General features: G+C 35.8%; 1 pseudogene; it reads left to right on the top strand.

The window, feature by feature from the left end:
- The window catches only part of LOC135330446 (gamma-2-syntrophin-like), a 108,415-nt pseudogene that overhangs the window by 48,333 nt on the left and 40,661 nt on the right, over positions 1-19,421 (top strand).

Genomic DNA, 19,421 nt, shown 5'->3' with positions numbered 1-19,421 from the left:
GGAGATAAAAGTACCAATGAAAACTTTCCAAGTTATCATTTTTATGCACTCTGTAAGAAGCTCCTTGCTGTTCTGTTGTTCCCATTTAATAATTCCCATTTTGCAGTACATAATCATGATCATAAATCCTGAGTGGTATTCTGAACAATGAATTCCAGCAGTTACTCAGCTGTTTCTAATTTAATTGATTTTTGCCTGTAAACACAATTTTCAAATCAATTGAATTGCAACCAAAACCAATTGCCACCATTTCCTTCTAAATTTGGGCATATTTCTGTACTTTCACTGGTGTAAACCTCTGTTTTTACAAATGGTGTAAACCTCTGGACATTATGTCATAAAGAACAAACTACATATATATACATATATATACCACTGCATATATATATTAGTGTTAGTGGTTCTGTTACACCTTTAACAATCTAAAAAATACTTTTTTTTAATCATGTTTCATTCTGTGGTGCCTTCAGGAACTAATTAAATAATTAGGTGTGATACATAAGAGGCAATATATATTAGGAGGCTGAACAATCTCCATATAATCTCTACTTTAGGTTTGGCTAGACCCTTTTATCAATGACAGTATGTCCAGTCTAATTCCCCTAACTTCATTTGCAACGGCATTTGCACACATTTAATTTAATGTTATATTATTTTGTTTGTTCTCATAACATGAACTAAGTAGGTCATACAGGTACATATTTATTTTCACTGTTCTGAGATCTGGACATCTTTTACTGCTTAAATAATGCCAGCAATCTTTACTAGAAGAAATACTTGGAGGAAAACTTCAAAGATAAAATTTTTAAATTCATCAGTCCGTATATGGTTAGTGATAATATGAAACTCAGGATTTGCAATCTGTTATTAAATAATGCTATGGATAAAAGTCACAATGCGTAAATAAGAAACCAGTATTCTGCATGACTACTGTAGTCTTTACATATATATACTAAAATTAAAATTACTGAAATACTGAAATCAAATCACAAGTATAGTATCAAGATGTCCAGTGTTCTTTTTTACACAAATACTTTTTAACATTTTTCTACTAGATCCTGAGTTTCTTGAATAGTTCTGTTGCTGTATATTATTCACTTCCAACACAAGCACAGCCAGAAATGCATATTCTTGCTTTATGCACTATATTGTCTGATAGACTGTGCTTACTGATTCTCATTTGTTTTGTACAGGCTCCATCATCACCTTCTTCACCCATAGCTAATGAACCAAAATACAAGAAGCGCTGGCTAGACACCTTATCAGTTCCTCTGTCGATGGCTCACATCTCGAGGTACAAAGCTGGAACAGATAAATTAAGGTTTGTAATCTAAAAAGGGAAGCACTGGGTTAGTTAGCTGGACCTAATATTTTGCTCTGGAGCATTGGCTGTGCAAGAATTCTTTGCATTATGAAAATCTTTAGTTTTTATCATAAAAGATATATGTATATGCCGGTCATCTTCCCTTGAGGTTAATGGCATGCTTGGTGATTACCAATGACAAAGTAAAAAGTATAGTAAACATAGCTCCATAAAATATGTTTCCATAATCCATTTTATCTTGGGAGTTCGGTTACCATCAGCAGATAGTTCAGAGGTTAAGCTTGGCTTTACTTGAATTAGTTTTTAAGGTATTACATTTCACTCCATAGCTCTATAAGAGAATACTCCTATATTCCATATTCCCAAGTTTTGATATTGTCAGTTAACACCTTTTTTAAAAAAATAATGAGATATCTCACAATTCTTGTGACTATGCTACATACCATTGTCATATAGAAACTCATATTGACTGTAACAGAGTTTTATAAAGTACAGGGTACAAAAAGTAGTATTTTCAATCATAAAATCTTGCATCTCAGAGACCTAAGCAATGGTTTATAAAGCATCTGTGGAATAGGATAGAAGAGCTGATTTTGCTGGACTAACAAAAAGATGTGAAAGCAAAAGTGTATACTGTCACCTGAATCAGGTGGCAGCTCCTCTCCCAGACTTTGCGTTAAAGCATCACAAATCAAATAATAGTAATCTGTCCAGGAGAGTTTTAGGTTCTTCCCCAGTCTTTGTGTTAGCTCTTAATTCTATTCTTTGCTAAGTCTCTCATCACTTCCTCCACCGCTTTCTTTCTCCCTCCTTCAGCTGTGAAGTTCACATGGTCATTCTTCCAAATCTATAACAGGCCTCTATACATTCCAAAATAAATATATCACAACAAGGCTTAGAAGTTCTCCTGTGGGTTAAATGAACAAATCTCTGCATGCATATTTAGGCATCAACTCTAATGATCAATGTTATTGCACTTAAAGGATAAGTGGAAAGAAATCAAAACATTTAAACGACTGAGTTCAGTTACTACCCTGCTAGTTAGAAGCAGTTTCACTCCTATTCTGTGCACTCTGTCCATTAATTGGAGCAATCCGAATGGATTCCAATTCAGAAAATGTCAGCAATATATGCATTTTGAGATTGCCTTGAAATAAAACACCTTCTAAGTATTTTTCATGTAAGGAATTAGAATTCTAGTGCTTTCAGCCTCAGCCTCAGATAGATACAGTCTCTTGTGATGCATCTGACTCCAATATATACTTTCTGTACACAGCATTCCACTATTACTGTTCTTTTGCCTTTTCTTTTAAACAATACAGGAAGTTGGAATCATTCCTTAGAGCCTATCACTATCACATGATACTTCTACTGATATGCACCCTGCTGCTTTTTATTTTTGGTAATCCTGCAGGAATATCCATGTGAGCATTAAAGGAAGACCACCTTGGGAGTAATTGCTGATGAGGCCAGTCCCATGTTCTTACCAATGTTGTATTCTTATATGAGGGGTACCAGACTGCTCTTACCTATTCTCTCCTCCTCTGAAATACATGCTTATATTCTTACTATTATCCCACATATTACTTTCTTTTACATTTCTCCATGTTTGTGTAAGCATAAATTCCAGCATTTGTCTTCAGTACTTACTTTATATAATCAAATGTCTGCCTTGCATGAAATGAAACCTATAAACAACTATAAGTATAAATGGTAACATCAGTCTGGATAAAATCCCTTCTTTCAACCATATCTGCATATCTTGACTCCCTTTCACATTTCAGCCATCAATCTACATTCATTTGAATGAGTCTGTGCCAATTTCCTTGAATGTATCATGGGTCTAGCTGACCAATTTGCTTTTTTTGCCATTCTCTGAATATTTATTTAGAGTCTGTCTGCATACATTAGGTAAACAGCATGCCTACTTTTTCAGTATTAAATGAGTTTATGAATCTATATGTCATCCTTGCTACTTTCTGAATCCCTCCTGTTCTCTGTCATGGCTTTGTTTTGCTGTAATGCTTCTTTATATATTTCTTTTTATATACTACTTTATATATTATCCTTGGGATAATATATAGGATTATCTCAGTTGATCTTAAGAAGGTGCACTGGCACTGGAACAGCCACTCTTGTTTTTAAGTCCATATCATTGAGAACTATTGGAACTGTTTTCTGTAGTATCACATACGCAGCTGTGTGCTTTCTCTTCTACTGGGTGACCTGTGTGAAGGGCCTTTTTCCCTGCTCTTTACATCAATTAAACTTAGAAAGAGTGATCTGCATCATTCTCTGTATCAGAATGGTCTATGTACTGCTTGCTTTAGGAATTTACTTGCAACTGTGCAAAATGTTATGGTTTGGGAAAGGTTATTAAAGCCTGTATGAGTATCTTGCTGTCTGTCCACTCAGCCATGTAACACACACTGCATTCTTCAGTCCTTCTTTCCCAAATGGAAAACCGTCTTTTTCACCTCTGAGATTCTTGCAGATAGCCACAGCAGACTTAGCATTCTTTTGTTATTAAAATCAATTGCTTAATTGCTGTGGCTTGTTTTAATACGTGGTTTTGTACAGTGTAAGCCCAACTATTCTTGTTGTTCTGATGTGGAAAGCTGCTGCCAGCCAGTGTGGATGACCTCATTCACTTTTCTTTCCTTGGCCATCATAATTTTCAGCTTTCCTTTTCCAGTGTTGTAAATAATCTCCAGCCTTCAGACAACCTTATGAACAAAAAAGAGATTGCTTGTCATAAGGTCAAACAGAGTCTGATATGTTACTGAAGGGTATCTTTTTGTTGCCTTTAAAAAATATTGAGTATGTCAGCGTATAGCATGTAAGCATCTTGCTGAATGTCTTTGACCCTTTTTTGGATTAGAAACATTTTATAAGCTAGAGTTGTCTGTTAGACTATAATATAACTTTAGTGTGATATTAGATCAGTTCTAATCTAAGCTAATCAGATTAGGTTATATCATTTCCTTTGTGGTTAAACTACACATTTTAAATAGCTTGGTACTTCCTCTGAGCTTTCCAGTAACTTTGGCACGAAAATGCATACTTTTAGCTCTTATGTCATCAGATGGCCAGGAAAACCTGTATGTTTGATTGTTATTCTATTCTTCACTATAAGGAAAAGGACTTACCTTTGACTTTTCATTTCACTTGATTTTTCATTTGATTTTTCTCATGAAGTCTTAAGTCTTTTTACTTAGTGCCAAAGAGTACCTTTTTTCACATATATTAGATTTTGTTAGCACCATAGGTATTAACGGAAACCAGAGAGAATAGGAAGGACTTTTTTCCTTTTTTATACTCAAAGAGGAATAATCAGAAATACTGCAAAGGGCAAGTCCATGAAGTGTGTTTGCCCCATTACAAAACAAAAACAGAAGAAAAACAGTCCCAGGATACCTAAAGAAGAGGTAAGAAATGTAGTAGATCTCTTCTCTTCTCGGCGCAGGATTTTTCCAGCTATGTCTTCAGAGAGTGTGAGTATGGGCAAGAAATAGTAACTACCCAAGTCACCCCTAATTAGTATATTTCGGATTGTTGATATGATTGAAGTTTATCTGAATGCATGTAGATTGGTGTACTCCTTTTGGTAACTTACTAAATCAATAACTTTTTTATTTGCTTGTTTTTATAATAAGGCACCACTGCTTTTATCATCCTAAAGTTCTCATCAACCCATAAGTGTCTTAAATGTCCTGTTTTCTGTGTAAATTTTACAGTAATATATACTGTGAAAATTCTGTTCTTGCAAATACTGTTAATTGCTACTTGTTGATGGAAACATTAGGGATCGAGTTGGTCACTAATTGTAATAGAAGTTTGGCAGTGAAATACTGAGATCAATGTCTTTCTTACCCAAAGTATGCAGAGTCTTAAGAAGTGAATTATTGTGTATCTATAACCTCTCAAACATTATGAGTTTAGAGTCTGAAAAAAAAAAACCAAACTCATTTGGAAGCAGATGGAAGCTAAATTCAAGAAATGTGTGGACTGGAAGTAACGTAGGCACAGTGGCTATGAGTCTGTGTAGCTATGATCCCAATTACAAAAACAGCTTAATTAGGTTTTGGTGTTATTTTCTATTTCTTGATATTCTGGTCATTATAATTATTGCAGTGTATTGTGTTTTTTGTTTTGTTTTGTTTTTATAATTGGCTCACTGGGTTTTTAAGATAGATAATTTTTCTTAAGTCTTCTATTTCCCATTTTAACACTTCAGTGGGTTAACAAAATGCCTTTAATTAGGTAAATAAATAGGACAGTAAGAAATTAAGCAAACCATTTTGAAATAAGGAAGGTGAAGGAATTGAGCAAAGAGTGAGTATGTAAATGAAAAATACCACAGCCAAACTGGAATCTAATTCAAGAAAAGGGGGCAGTAGGGCAGGAAACTATGGCAGACAGTAACATCTGGTAAACGGAAAAGATGAGAGTAATTTGTAGTGAAAAAGAAACTATTGATTTGGAGAGATACTATTAATAGAGTGCCTTAAGAACTAACTTGGCTGCTGTTGATGCAGAACATAGAACTACACTAATCAAGCTCACTGGTGACACAGAATCAGCATCATCGGTACAGAAAAGGAGCACTATGTTCTTATAAAAAGATGGAACTAATGGAAATGGGATGCAGCCTAACAGTACAAAGTGCAGGGAGATGACATCAGGGATTGTAAATGTTGTAACAGGGCAGTTTGATCCTTAAGGAAGATTAAAGTTTGTCACAGTTCTGTTCAAGCAGCAAGATATTTTGGAAATCAATTGTCAGGAATCAAGTAAATGCAGGCTACAGAATAAAGTCTGCTCAGCAGAATAGAAACAAAGAGATATCCAAGAAGTGGCTAGGCATTCTGCAGATCTCTCCACAGTGAGAGACAGACATACCCTTGACTAAAATGAGCTGCTAACTCAGGGAAAAATCAAGATATAGGCAGGAAAGAAAAGCTAGACAGGAACTGTGCCACACAGAATTAGAGATCAGCTCTGAGTACTGATTCTCAGCATTTTAGTACCTGTTCCTTATGCAGCAAGTGAAGTAGAATGTCTAAGCCAAAAGTTAGACATCCTTTAGGATGCCAGATATTTGTAGTCTAAAAATGTATCAAAAAATCAATGACATGAAAATTAAGGAAATTGCTGTTTCTTTGCAGTGTAGAGCAGTGTATTTACATGCTCTTTACAGCTCATATACATGCCTTTAATTTGTTCGGCAGCATAGCAAGAGAAGTAAACTGGCTTATTTTTTGAATCTTCACCCTCACAATGGTTATCTGAATTCTAGCTTTAAAATCTATACTGCAATTAAGTGTGCCACAAGCAAAAATGAAGCATCCTCATTCTTTTCAGAATCCATGTATTCAGGAAGAACTTCCCCTCATCCCCAATGGTTACATGTTGCACATCTCTTCATTTGTGCTTCTTCTACTAAATAGCATCCCTTAGAGTACAGAATCCTAGATCACAGAAAGGCAAATTGTTAGGAAGCAGAAGAAAAGGCAAAATAAATCTTCCTATCCCCACCCCCCAAAATAAAGAGATTAATACTGTCAGAAGATTGTTCATATTAATATTACCACTGAGCTCAAAGAATTATTACTTCTTTTTCTTTCTGGAGGTGGTGAGACTTATTTTGCCTTTTCTTCTGCTTGCTGACAACATACTAAATTCTAATCCACTAGGATTATTTCAGCAAGACTCTGCCCCCAGATGTCTTCAATAAATGCCTCTGGATAAATAGCCTTGGGTTTCAGTGGCAGACCTGCTTGCTTTCCACTAACTTGGGCATCAAAGTAGGAAAGAAATAAGTCCAGTGAGCTGAGTATGTTGAAGTGAGTAGTCGTAGTGCTCATTACTGAGCTTTATTGCTTTTGTTTTTTAAAATACCTATTTGTTCAAGAAATGACTGTTTTCAGAGGTGTGTTATGGAAAAAGTCTGATTTGCACTATGTTAGCTTATTATTAATAATAATAATAATAATAAAAATATAAGAGCAAGCTATATTGGTCTTCCTTCTGAAACCAGACGGTTTGCAGACTTCAAAGAAACATTGCTAAGTGTGTCATGCACATGAACATCTGTTCTTCCCTCCCAAACACATCTGAATTTCATATGCCGTATAAACTATATATTTAAATCATGTGGAGAGCTGAAAATCTTGAAGAAGTAATCATTTGCGTATAATTTAAACAAAATGTACCTGATATTCTCTGTATTCATGACACTGATGAATACAATTCAGTTGTTGTGGGCTGTAGACTGTCCTCTTACTGAAAGGCTTACAGGGCCTGAGAAGAAATTGAACCTGAACATGAACGAGCATTACAATGGCAAGGCAGTCCAATAATTGTTATCTATATGTAGATTTTGTTAGCCATCTTATGTGTCAGGAAATAACTAGAGACACCTATATGTTATATATAAGAGATTGAAGCTATTGACCTGTCAAGTCATCTGTAAAGGCATCATTAAGATAAATCTAGTCTTCCTACAAGGAATGCAGTAGGATGGCTTATTATTTAAAATTTTCACATCTCCTACACACTCCCATTGTGCTGAAAGACCAATTAGAAAATAACATGCCTCTGTATCATCCAAGTGACTAAAAGAAAATATAAATACTTGCATTAAGACTTCTTAAAAATACAGCTGAAGGGTTCCTTTTTTTCTTACCTTTGCTTGTATTTACTTTGCCAGTTCATTCAATAAGATGAATGAAATCAATCTTGTCTGCTTTTTTCTTTGTCATTTTCAATTCATATTTAGTAATATTTTCTTGTATTTTTTTAAGTTGAGTTAATGTGATTATGCTCTGCATGTCGATAATGTAAGGCAAACCAACATTCCAGCTGTTCTGTGGAACTATTCACATGCTTAAAATCTTTATGGGATTGGGACTTAATAAGTGAGATTGATCTCATCTGACTGCAACATCTAATAGTTGCTCGTCTGCAAATGTGCTTAATCCCTGGACTCATGTTGGAGTCAACGGAGAGAAATAAATATCTCCAGAGAGTGATTCACCTCACCTATCTTGTGCATTTACTTATGATAAAACAAAGTTGTTCCTGAGTTTAGCATGCCTTGCTTATCGAATCATAGAATAATTTAGGTTGGAGGGGCCCTGGCGGTCATCTAGTCCAACTCCCTGCTCACTGCAGGTCTAATGGGATCATGTTGCTCAGACATCTTGTGCTGTCAAGTCTTGGACACTTCCCAGGATGAAGAGTCCACAGGCGCACTGTGGCAGTTTTTGATCCTGGCACCTGTGTCAGTATTTGATTGCCCCCATGGCAAAAAAAAATAAAAATAAAAAAAATAAAAATTCTAATATCTGATTGTAATTTGCCACATTCTAACTTCTGTTTGTTGCCTCTCATCCATATACTTAGGCGATAGAATTTAACATGGCTAAATTGGGTGAAATGCATCTCACTTGAATTATGCCTTACCATAATTACACTGAAATTATAAAACACTTGCTCACAAGTACACATACACCCTGTTCTCCAGCCTACCACAGTGACCAGCCCTACTAGACATGCTGCACTCAAGAGACAACAGTAGTACAGTGATATTGCATATAGCTTTCAGTAATTCAAGCTGCTCCTGTTTTCCAGCAAAACTCCTCCACCTCTTTCTTTGATCTGTTACTTCCATACAAATAAAGCATGCTGAGTGTGACAGACTGTAATTCCACAGACTTTTCTCCCTGCAGCAAAGCCAATTAAATTATCTCATACCTGCATTCCACTCTCTTGTTTCTCCTTCAGCTGCTTGTTTTACCCTATTCTGTCTTCTTCATAGTGCCAGTGTAACTATTTGTATGACTTCATGAAGAACAGAGTAAGAAAGAGACCGGATCAATACTAAAACCGTCCCACCTCCCCCCTCTCCTTTTTCTCTGCATGTATTATTACAAACCTGATGGATACAGCTGGGAGTTGCTTCTGCTGGCAAATTAGTAAGAAAATTTCTCTAGAAGCATCATTTCTATGTCACTTCAGTTATCTTACTCTACTACTCCAAGTTTAATACAAAATAAAGCAAAGTGACAGCATGGGAAGCAAAATGTTCAGCTAAAACAAACACAAAATGCAATCCAGGTTTATGCTTAATAGCTTCATTTATTTTTAGCTCCACAGTTTCTGCTAATAACCCAATTGTATGAGCAACTTGATCATTATTTGAAAATATGAGGGTATATAAAAGCTACAGTACTAAAGCCCTTCATTTCTTAAATTTCAAAGAGATAAAGATTCAGAGAGTACTTTCTTAGGAATTTTCATTCATATCCACCCATAATCCATAAAACTTAAGCCTAAATAGAAGTAGAAATTCTAGCAAGAGAGCCATAGAGTAATGTAGATAAGCCACTAGAAAATGCTGTAAGAAACACAAGAAACTTTGAAGGCAGTCATCAAAATATGTAGAAACAGGGCGGAAGACTGAGTTAGGACCTGGGAAGATATAAAGCTGATCAAGTGTATCTGTCTGTAACAACATGTTAGTAAACTTTGGATAAAACAGCTGCTGTCAGACAACCATCTAGGCTTTTATTAAGGAAATACCGTATAACTTTGAGATAAATCTAAAGGACAGACTGTTTCACATACCACATTCAGATACTGAAAATCTTAAAGTATCTTTTGCTGAAATCCTTAGCTTCTAAAAAAGTAGAAATTTAGCTTTTTGCATTTCAGTTGGCACTGAGAAGGTGTTTTCTCTTATAAAAGTCTTTTTGCTTAACACCTCTCTAATAGCTAGTGGCTCTATATGGCAAAATTCACAGTGGCCATTTTAAGTTTTATTAGTATTAGTTATTATTAATTACCAAGAAGTGTCAAAGTCAGGAATTGAATTTAAGTCTGTCGATGCCTATCTGTTATTCTGACTGCCACTCTCACTAAAACAGTGTTATTTTATTAAACAAAGAAATGTAAGGGTAGTGTGGCCCAAATCCCTAAAGTTTAGGAAAAGCAAACATTCTAAAATTCTTATTCACACTCATGCAATGTCCAGTTAAAGACAGTATGGCCAGATTCAGTAGCTGTCCAACTACATAAATGTAGAGTGAGAGAAAGCTGTAGAAACTAACAACATAATATGAAATATTAAAAGAAGACTCTTTTCATCAGAAATTTTTCTGCATCTGAAGTGTTTGTACTTTTCCCCATAGAAGTCACATATCAGCAAAAATGATCTCTTACATTTAATGTGTGAAACACATGCCTAACAATTAATGTTTGTTATCCTTCTTCCACACCTGAGGAAGAGATGAGATATTTTAAATGTTGGAGAAGGATGGCTGCCTCCAGATTGTCACTTCACAGCCACAATGATGCTGTCTTTGAACAGGCTACATTGGAGAAAATCATGCAACTCCAGTCTTTCAAGATGAAAAAAAGGCCTTCAATTTTCTCAGTCTGGGAGTTTAAGTGATACTTTCCTCAGTAAGACTATTTATACATGATACATTCGGTGATTGCTGCTTTGTAGTGAAGAATACTTCCAATCATGGCAAAGTGGGAAAAATTCCATAAAGTTGATGCATCTATTAAAGTGGAGACTTCTGTATTTGGAAGGACTTTATCTTTTACTTGATTCAGAGATGAGTTTCATGAGCTTTGGTAGTCACTTAAAATAGTTATGTAAAATTCTTGATAATGTCATCCCATCTGTATTTGAAATGATACTGGGAGTAAAGCACCAGCACACAATCTTTCTCAGAGCAGTAACTGCTTACATTTCTGTTTCCTGTTTTTTTCTTTTTGGGGGGTGTCTGAACTGAAGTCCATTCATTTCTGGTTCTATTTGCAATAATCGGTACAGTAACAGGAAAAGTAGAAGAGATGGGAATTTCCTCTAGCTCTGTCTTTCAATGATCTTGAAGCCACAGAGGGAAAAAATAGCCAAAAAAGATGTATCTAATCGTATTTTGTGGTGATGAGATGACTACATAGCATCTTGAGATCTCTCAAACCTGTTTTTCAGTATTAAATACAAAACTTAGCTAAAAGGAGTAGGCGCATACTTGTGCCTCTTCCCCCCACCCATGCTTTGAAGAAATGGAGAAAGGCATGATCTTTAAGCCTCCAGGATTTATTTTCTCCTGAATTTCAATGCTGTCTTTGTGCTTGCGTTACTTATTGATTACTTCACATAAAAAGAAAAGAAAAATTCAGCATTCAGTAGTTTTCTACTTAGCTTTTATTTTTAGCTTCCATATTTGCTTTTACTTTTTTCTGTATATATGTTATATTTTTCAGACTACAAACAGAACAATATGTTACGTGAATTGTAGAGGGAAACTACTGTAATTAAAGGCAAGAAATAATCATAATAAAGTTCAGTATGTTGAGAACAAAACCACTGTTTTACCAGCACAGACTTACTGGTTGGCATCTGTAAACTTTGCTTATTCTTTTTCTGTTCTGTTTCAGTCACTTGCTTCAAAGGGGCCTGCTTTCTGGCAAAACCAGCTTTCTGCTGAAGTCAGCATAGTGGTGGTGGTGGTGGTGGTGGTGGTGGTGGTGCACTGCAGGTCTCCGTCCCCTGTACCAGACAGTGTGACTACCTATGGCACATCAGAGGCCTTAAACCAGACAGAGCTCCTGAGGGAGGAGGCAGTTGTCCCGGTCACAGGCTACAGGGACACATTGGCTAGAGACCAGGAATGGGGTCAGTGGAGGAGGTGGTTGAGCTATCAGTTGAAGAGGAGATGAAGGAGATGAGCAGCTGCATAGCATCATGGAGGATGAACAGGAGGTTGACAGGTTCCTCACAGAGACTCTGGGGGCTCAGGACTGCGCCTGTCCACCCAGATTGCTTCGTATGATGAAACAACTCTCTCTGTAGATGAGGGGAGAGCAGTGGGTGTTATATTAACTTTTGCAAGACTTTCTGCAGTCTCCTGTAGCATCCCTGTAGCCAAATTGAGGACAATGGACTAGATGAGTGGACTACAAGATGTATGAAATTCTGGCTAGACTCAAAGGGCAGTGGATAATGGTTCAAAGTTTATCTGGTGGCTGTTTACAAGTATTATTCCTCAGCTGTCTGTAGTAGGGCCAGTAATGTTTAACATCTTCATTGGTAATCTGCTCAGCTGGACAGAGCGCATCCTCATCAAGTCCATGAATGGCATCAAATTGGGAGCAGTAGACATTCTTGAAGATAAGACTGCCATCAAGAGAGACCTCAAAAAGGTAAAGAATGAGCCAACAGGAATCTCATCAAGTTCAGCAAAGACACATGCTAAGTCCTGCACCTGGGTCAGAATAAGCCCATGCAACAATACTGGCTAGGGAACAGCTCTGCAGAAGGGCTTGGGGATCCTAATGGACAGCACATTGAGCAGCGGTCAGCTGTAAGCACTTTCAGTGATGAAGGCTAAGACAGATGGGGCTGCATTGGTAATAAAATGGTATGCAGGTTGAAGGAAGTGATTATTCTTCTCTGCTTTGCATTTGTGAGGCCACATCTCAAATACATGCATCTATAATACTGTGTCCAGTTTTGGTCCTCTCGCTGAAAAGAGAATTGTAATGTAAACCAGTCAGCCAGGAGGTTGGACTAGAGGACCTTCAGGATCCCTCACACCATGTTCTTTGATTCTGTGCAAATATCCTGTGACTGAAGCGTTCAGAACTCTGTCAACTGGCTTTTATAACTGATTACCAATTTTAATAAGGAAAAGGATGTGACAACTGGAGTTTGTAGTGTCATCCGAAGTATTGCCAGCATCATGCTTTCAAACAATAAAAGATTAGTTCATTTTTATAATAAAATTTGTTTTGTTTTGTTTTTATGTTGATTGTCTAGTGCATTAGTTGTTAGCTTAAGAGTTTATTTCTGTGATCTTTCATCAGCCATTTGTATAACTTTGTGCCACTTGAATAGGGCATTCACATTGCATTCATTCATGCATCTGCTCTGGATGAGTTAGAATCCTAGGCATTCTGTGGATTCAGTGGAGAGCATTTACTATTTCCTGCTTCAGTTAAATGTATTTTAATTTTGATATTTAAATTTGATGTCTAAAGTAGGCATTGTGAATGGGTTAACTTCATGGCAGCAGATTCAGTTTTTTTCCATGCTCCACTGTCTACATACATGATAATGGAACTTTCCTATCTCAGAGGGGTGTGTATATATACGTATATATATATGGATACTGTCTTGTGAATATTGTATTTGATGGGAACTTTATAATACCATTTTTAGCAAGTATATAGATTGGAGTCTTCATGTGCACCATCAAACTGCCTATGAATGACAAATGTTAGGTTAATAATTTTTTCAGTAAGTCATGAGTAAACATGCCTTGTAACCTCCATGTGTCACTTTGAATGCTTATTTTGACATATATCATAAACTAAGCATTATTGGACTTGGCCTTAGATCAGAGAATCACAGGGAAACCCTGCAACCACATAGAGCATTTTTCTTGAGTCAGTATCTTATTTTCTTCTGGGTTAGTTCTGAAAAGAAACCAATATAGCATATAAATAATCTGTACTACAAATATAGCAGATAGCAGCAATATTTTCCAAATGATATACAAAAGAAACATATGCACAATCTTTCAACTATTTATAATTGTCTTTTATAGTAGTATTTGAGCTTTCTGAAGTTCTGTTGCTGAAAACATTGCATGACACATATTTTAAAGATATCTAAACCAGTGCACTTCCATGCCACTACTTAATTTTCTGTTGTTCCTACCAAAAAATCTAACAGTTCAAAATGCATAATGATATCCCATTTCAGCATCCAGATGTGTGGGATTTCAGCAGTACATGGATGGTGCCTAATTTACTGCAAGCAATGAGGAAAGCACTGGCATTTGCAGAATAAAGTTGTTATATAAAAGATGCATAGAAAGTGAATAAATGCAATTAGCAATTAGCATACGTAGATGCTATTATGAAAAGGGGCCTTACACTGAAAGATGCTTTAAAGGAAATTTTAAGTACATTTTTCAGATTTTCTATGTCATAAAGGGGCTTAAAGGAAGCATTGCTTAGAATTTTATATAGAAAATTATAGGAATCCAAGAAATTAAAACTAGGGAAGTCAATTCTTTGCAACTTATACATCCTTAGTAAATGAAACCAAAATGCAAGAAATGCAGAAAAAAAGTCATTTTGGTTTCAGGATTTGTTATAGTTGTTCAAAAAATTTAATGCATATGTCCTCAGTATGCTACACTAAGTTCAGTAATTGTAAACATATATTTATACCCTAGTAAATAAATGATCAGGGCATATAGATACTGGTACAGAGAAAGTATTTATTGTTTGTATTGCTCCTGATACTGTCCATTATTATCTTTCTTTCTGTTACATTTCCTTTACTTTGTAAAGTCAAAACCCAAAACTTGTCAAAGATTGTAAAGATCACTTGAACCCTGAAAAATATTGGGCAGTTTCAGAAAACTGACATATCTTCCTTTATGGATATGTTTCTTCTTACTGCAGATCTAATGCATTTGAAGTGCTGGCACTCGATGGAGTTAGTACTGGGATACTTCAGTTATATACAGCCCAGGAGAGTGCTGACTGTCCGAGAGCAATATCAACTAACATCAGTGGTTTGACACTTCAAAATGTATGTTACTTTCTGCATATTTTTTGTCTATGCTGTCTTAAAATTATTTCTAATTTTCCAAGGACAGAAAATAATTCACATTTAAGATAGGCGATATAAAACAAATGTGTGTGTATTGGGAGGAAAAGGAGAAAGGAAAGAGAAGAGACAGGGCTTCTGGTAAATCAAAGCTGTCCTGAAGTTTTCAAGACTTGCAGTACTATTGTAAAACAGAGAGAAATAGAAGTTCAGGTTGCCTTTATTATTTTAAAGATTCTTTCAAGGCAAAATACTGACCCTTTCTAATCATATAATGGAGCTTTGGATAGGGCCAATTATATCACTTGTACTTTCTCGAAATTAGTGTGCTTAAAACATGCCTTCAGAAATTAGCATTTGTTGATTTTGAAGTAGGCATGTGGAAATTTTGTAACTAGTGAAGTGTAACTTATAGGGGCTCATTGGGAGGCAGTATTTTTACGTCTGTAATTTGTCTAGGAATTGGTTTATTTAAAGTCATGTGTTCCATCTTTTTGCCTACAGGTATAGAGGTGCTTATGCCAGTGTAAATTATTCCTGTAAATTCAAAAGTAGCATTTGTTATTGAAAACAGAGGTACTAAATAAACTCCAGAGAAACAGAAAATCGTTATTTGGACAACAGGTTATTATTCCAAGAAAGAACAACTGGAAACTATTGAAAATTCTGGAATGGAACATAAAGTCAAATAGGCAACTTGATAATGTACACTATTGAAAATATATACCAGTCTTTATGAACTGGTAGAAATCAATGATGAAAAAAATACAAGCACAGTTTGCTCTGAGAGAATTACCTGGGCAGATTTTTAATCTTGTTCTTTAGATGTGTTAAGACTGAAGCATCTTCTATAAACCAGGATCTGGTAGGATAAATATCTTTAATTTGTACTCCAGGTTAATCGATGCTTAGTTATTCAGATTATATTGGGTAGGATTTGTATCAGGTTTGAGCAATCTTTGATCAAACTACATAATAATTTGACTTTTTTGGTCTTCAAAAGTTACTTTATCATGGTAGATATTTGATCATGGTAGTTCTATTAAATTAATTCTTTTTTTTAATCTGAAATTATTTAAGGAGGTCTTTGACAAAATCAGTAAATTTGCTTATGATATATCCTTTATAAATATTCCCTTCTAGGCACTATTTAGTAAATTACCTAATTTAGAGATTATTGTTTCTATTTGATAATTCTAGGGAAATAATATACATTATTCAAGAATGTTCATAATTGCCTGCTGTGTGAATAGTGGAAAGAAGTTCACTTTAATATTTTTAGAGCAATTCCACTTCCTAGTTCCTAATCACAATTCTTTTGCTTTCTAAAAAAATCCCATGAGTTAAAGTCACTCCAAGTATGTAGCTGAATATGACAGTAAAAGTGGCTGTACAAGCAAAGTATTTATTAATATATTTTATTACTGGTAGGGTTCTGGTCTGTTTCTTTGAAATGCAATGTATGTGGTAGCAGGTGTCTTGACATAGTGTCCTCACTGTGTTATGACCTGTCTACAAGAATATTTTGTTATCTGCTGAGTATTTTTACTAATCTTCATTTTTCAGTTATCTATCACAATATAGAATTCTGTAAACAAAATACTGCATCTTGTGTCTTCCTCTTTAGTAGGGGTTTGATCAAGCTTTGTTAACAGCAGTGATAAATTCACATGTTCTAAGCCAGGCAGAGAGTAATCTCTACACAGATCATATTAGAAGTGGGTAAAATCTTTACTTGGATTTAGTGCTTAACAGGCTGTGACAGAGGTGCAGCCTTTGGAACAACTGAATAGGGTCTGGCCACAGTAGTATTTTAACTAATTACTAATCATCAGAACAACAGATGTAAAAGTCAGTGAGAAACCATTTTATTGCAAAACCTTTTGCAAAAAGATCAGAATGTGAGGCTGGAATGCAATTTCAGTAGAAGTTTACAGTAAAGGAAGGCTCCTTGACTGGGAGGGCCAAGGGACTATTTCAAATCCACAGTGCCTAGGGCAAGGCCTTTACAGTAGACTTCTTGAAAATCTATTCAGAATACTTTTTATTACATTATTATCATCTCACAAATGGTCAGTATTTTTCTATGATCATCTTATTGAAGTCGAAGTTAGGCTATGTATCTGTAATTCTTCAGACTATTTTTCCTGTATTTGCCCTTCTTTAGTCCTGTAAAATTTCAGCCATTCTCCAGGAGTCTCTGAAGATAATCAGGATTCAGAGATTAGGGTTAGGGTTTGGAGTTCAGGTAATTTCCTAACTTCTCAAGGGTTAATTTCATGAGTACATGCCAACACTGAGTTCATTGGCTTCTCCAAATATTTAACCTATTCATTTCCTGTTCTGTCCTATGCTGTCATGTCTGTAGATAAATGAATTCTGTTAGGTACGTGATCACAATGGGCCTTGTTACTAAGACTATTGGCATCAAGAATTTCAGCCTTTTCACCTGACCATTATTAAGTTTTTCTGCCATATTTTCCATTGCTCACTTTTACTTCTATATATTTTCAGATTTTCTATGTCTATGATGTTTATGCTTCTTGATTTTAGCAACTCTTCCTGCACCTTAGTCATTCTTGCTTTACCTGTGCCTATCTGTGCCTCTTCTGTATACATTCTTTGCTGTACATGTTTGCATACCATTCGAATCATCTATTTTTGACTTTTAGTTCTTAAAGAGATCCTGATGGAGGTGAATTGATCTCTTACAATGCATGCTGTCTTTCCTGCATCGTAATGCTTTGCCACTTTGCCCTTTCAGCAGTTGGCAGCTCTCTGCCAGATCCCCTGCTGATGCCAGAAGACAGTCCTAATGTAGACAATACAAAAATAATTCTGCCACAATCTGACACTTCTGCTAATATCAGACTACTCTTTTGAAGTACTGAAACATCTAACTTCTATGCAAAGGCAAGCTCTCAGGGGATCAAGTGAAAGGGAGGAGTTGTCTTTCAGTAGTGAAGACGTGAGGAGTTGTCACTGCCTAAGGATGCTACCACTGAATGTTAGCATAGCTAGAAAGTGTTACTCTGTAGATGAGAAATAATGATTCTGGTATTAGCCTGGAGACAGTTAGTTCTTATAAGACAGAAAAGCACAGCGAATATGGCAACATGGAGAAAGATGTAAGCGTGTCTTTTCAGCCTGCCTTCCTGATATTTCCCTTGTATGCTGAGTTAGGAAAACCTGCCAGTAATTGTCATCTTTACAAGCAATACAGATTTTTTTCTAAAGATCCATGCCCCCCACTATTCACCATTCTGTCCATACCCTTGTTTTTTGCATACTTTTCTACCAAAGGGAAACTTCCCTATCCTCTTCCTTTATGATTCAATCCTTAGTCTCCTCAGTGTGTTCCAAGATCTTCACATTTACCTTTTGGAGGAGGAAGAAAACAGAGAGTAAGCACCTCCCATCTATTTCTTCTTACAACCCTTTTCTCACAAAAGGAGGTACAGTTAAAGACACTGAGGGAAGAAAAGGAACAGAAGCTGGCAGTGAAGCTGCCATAATGAATCAAAAAGCATAGGCAGCAACTTGATCTGCATGTGCTTCTCGCTGCTACTGTTTGGTTTGTTTAGTTAGAGGGTTCTTTGCAGGGAAGTGACAGCGCTGTGCAGGAGATGTTTTTAGGAGACAATTCTTTGGAATAATTTAGAATCCCCCCTCTGTTGTGCACCATTCAGATAGCTATCTATTAAACGTTTTTAGCTTTTGTCATGGGCTTTAATTATTTTCTTTCATACATAACACCAAACATTAATATAGACATGATAGGTAGAAACACCTGAAGTTGATGTTGCCGATTCATTTGCCTCATAGAAACTTATTTCTTATATTTATAGATCTCTCAAGGTTTTCTCTTTTTTGCAGTGTGTTCTCAAGGTGTTGTGTTTTTCAAATTTAATAACGAATTTAATAAATGAACAGTTCATAAGCAGATAAGGAATAAAAAGATGCAGTTGTTCCACTTTAACCATTATTTATGATCTTTTTAAATCATTCCAGCAGCTCATTGGAGGATGATAGAAACTTAAAATTTGGCTTCAAAACAAGGATATTAATCTTAAATCATATATATGCTTTTGACAGTGGATTTAATTTCCATGTGTTGTAGGACTTAAACATTTTCTCTTATGCTTACATGTACATGTATATCTACAACAGTGGAGTGAAATTTCAGTTTGATTAGAGAGAGGCTTATGAAATATGAGCTTTGAACATTCATATAAAAAAGAAAGAGGAGTAGGCCTTTCTTTCTTTACAAACCAATATGTGAGGTGCATGTAGATCAAAACAAAATCCATTATGTGTCCATAACCTGTAGGAAGCGGTATACAAATCTTATTGCTCAGTGATTATACAAACCATTCTATTGCTGTCTAGGGGTAGTAGCACAAGAGAATGTATCTTTTCTGCCACTTCTTTTTGTTTTTCAGTGCAGGAATT

The sequence above is a fragment of the Dromaius novaehollandiae genome, chromosome 21 (genome assembly GCF_036370855.1).
Source record: "Dromaius novaehollandiae isolate bDroNov1 chromosome 21, bDroNov1.hap1, whole genome shotgun sequence".
Classification (NCBI taxonomy): Eukaryota; Metazoa; Chordata; class Aves; order Casuariiformes; family Dromaiidae; genus Dromaius; species Dromaius novaehollandiae.
This window is presented reverse-complemented; position numbering and strand designations above follow the sequence as displayed.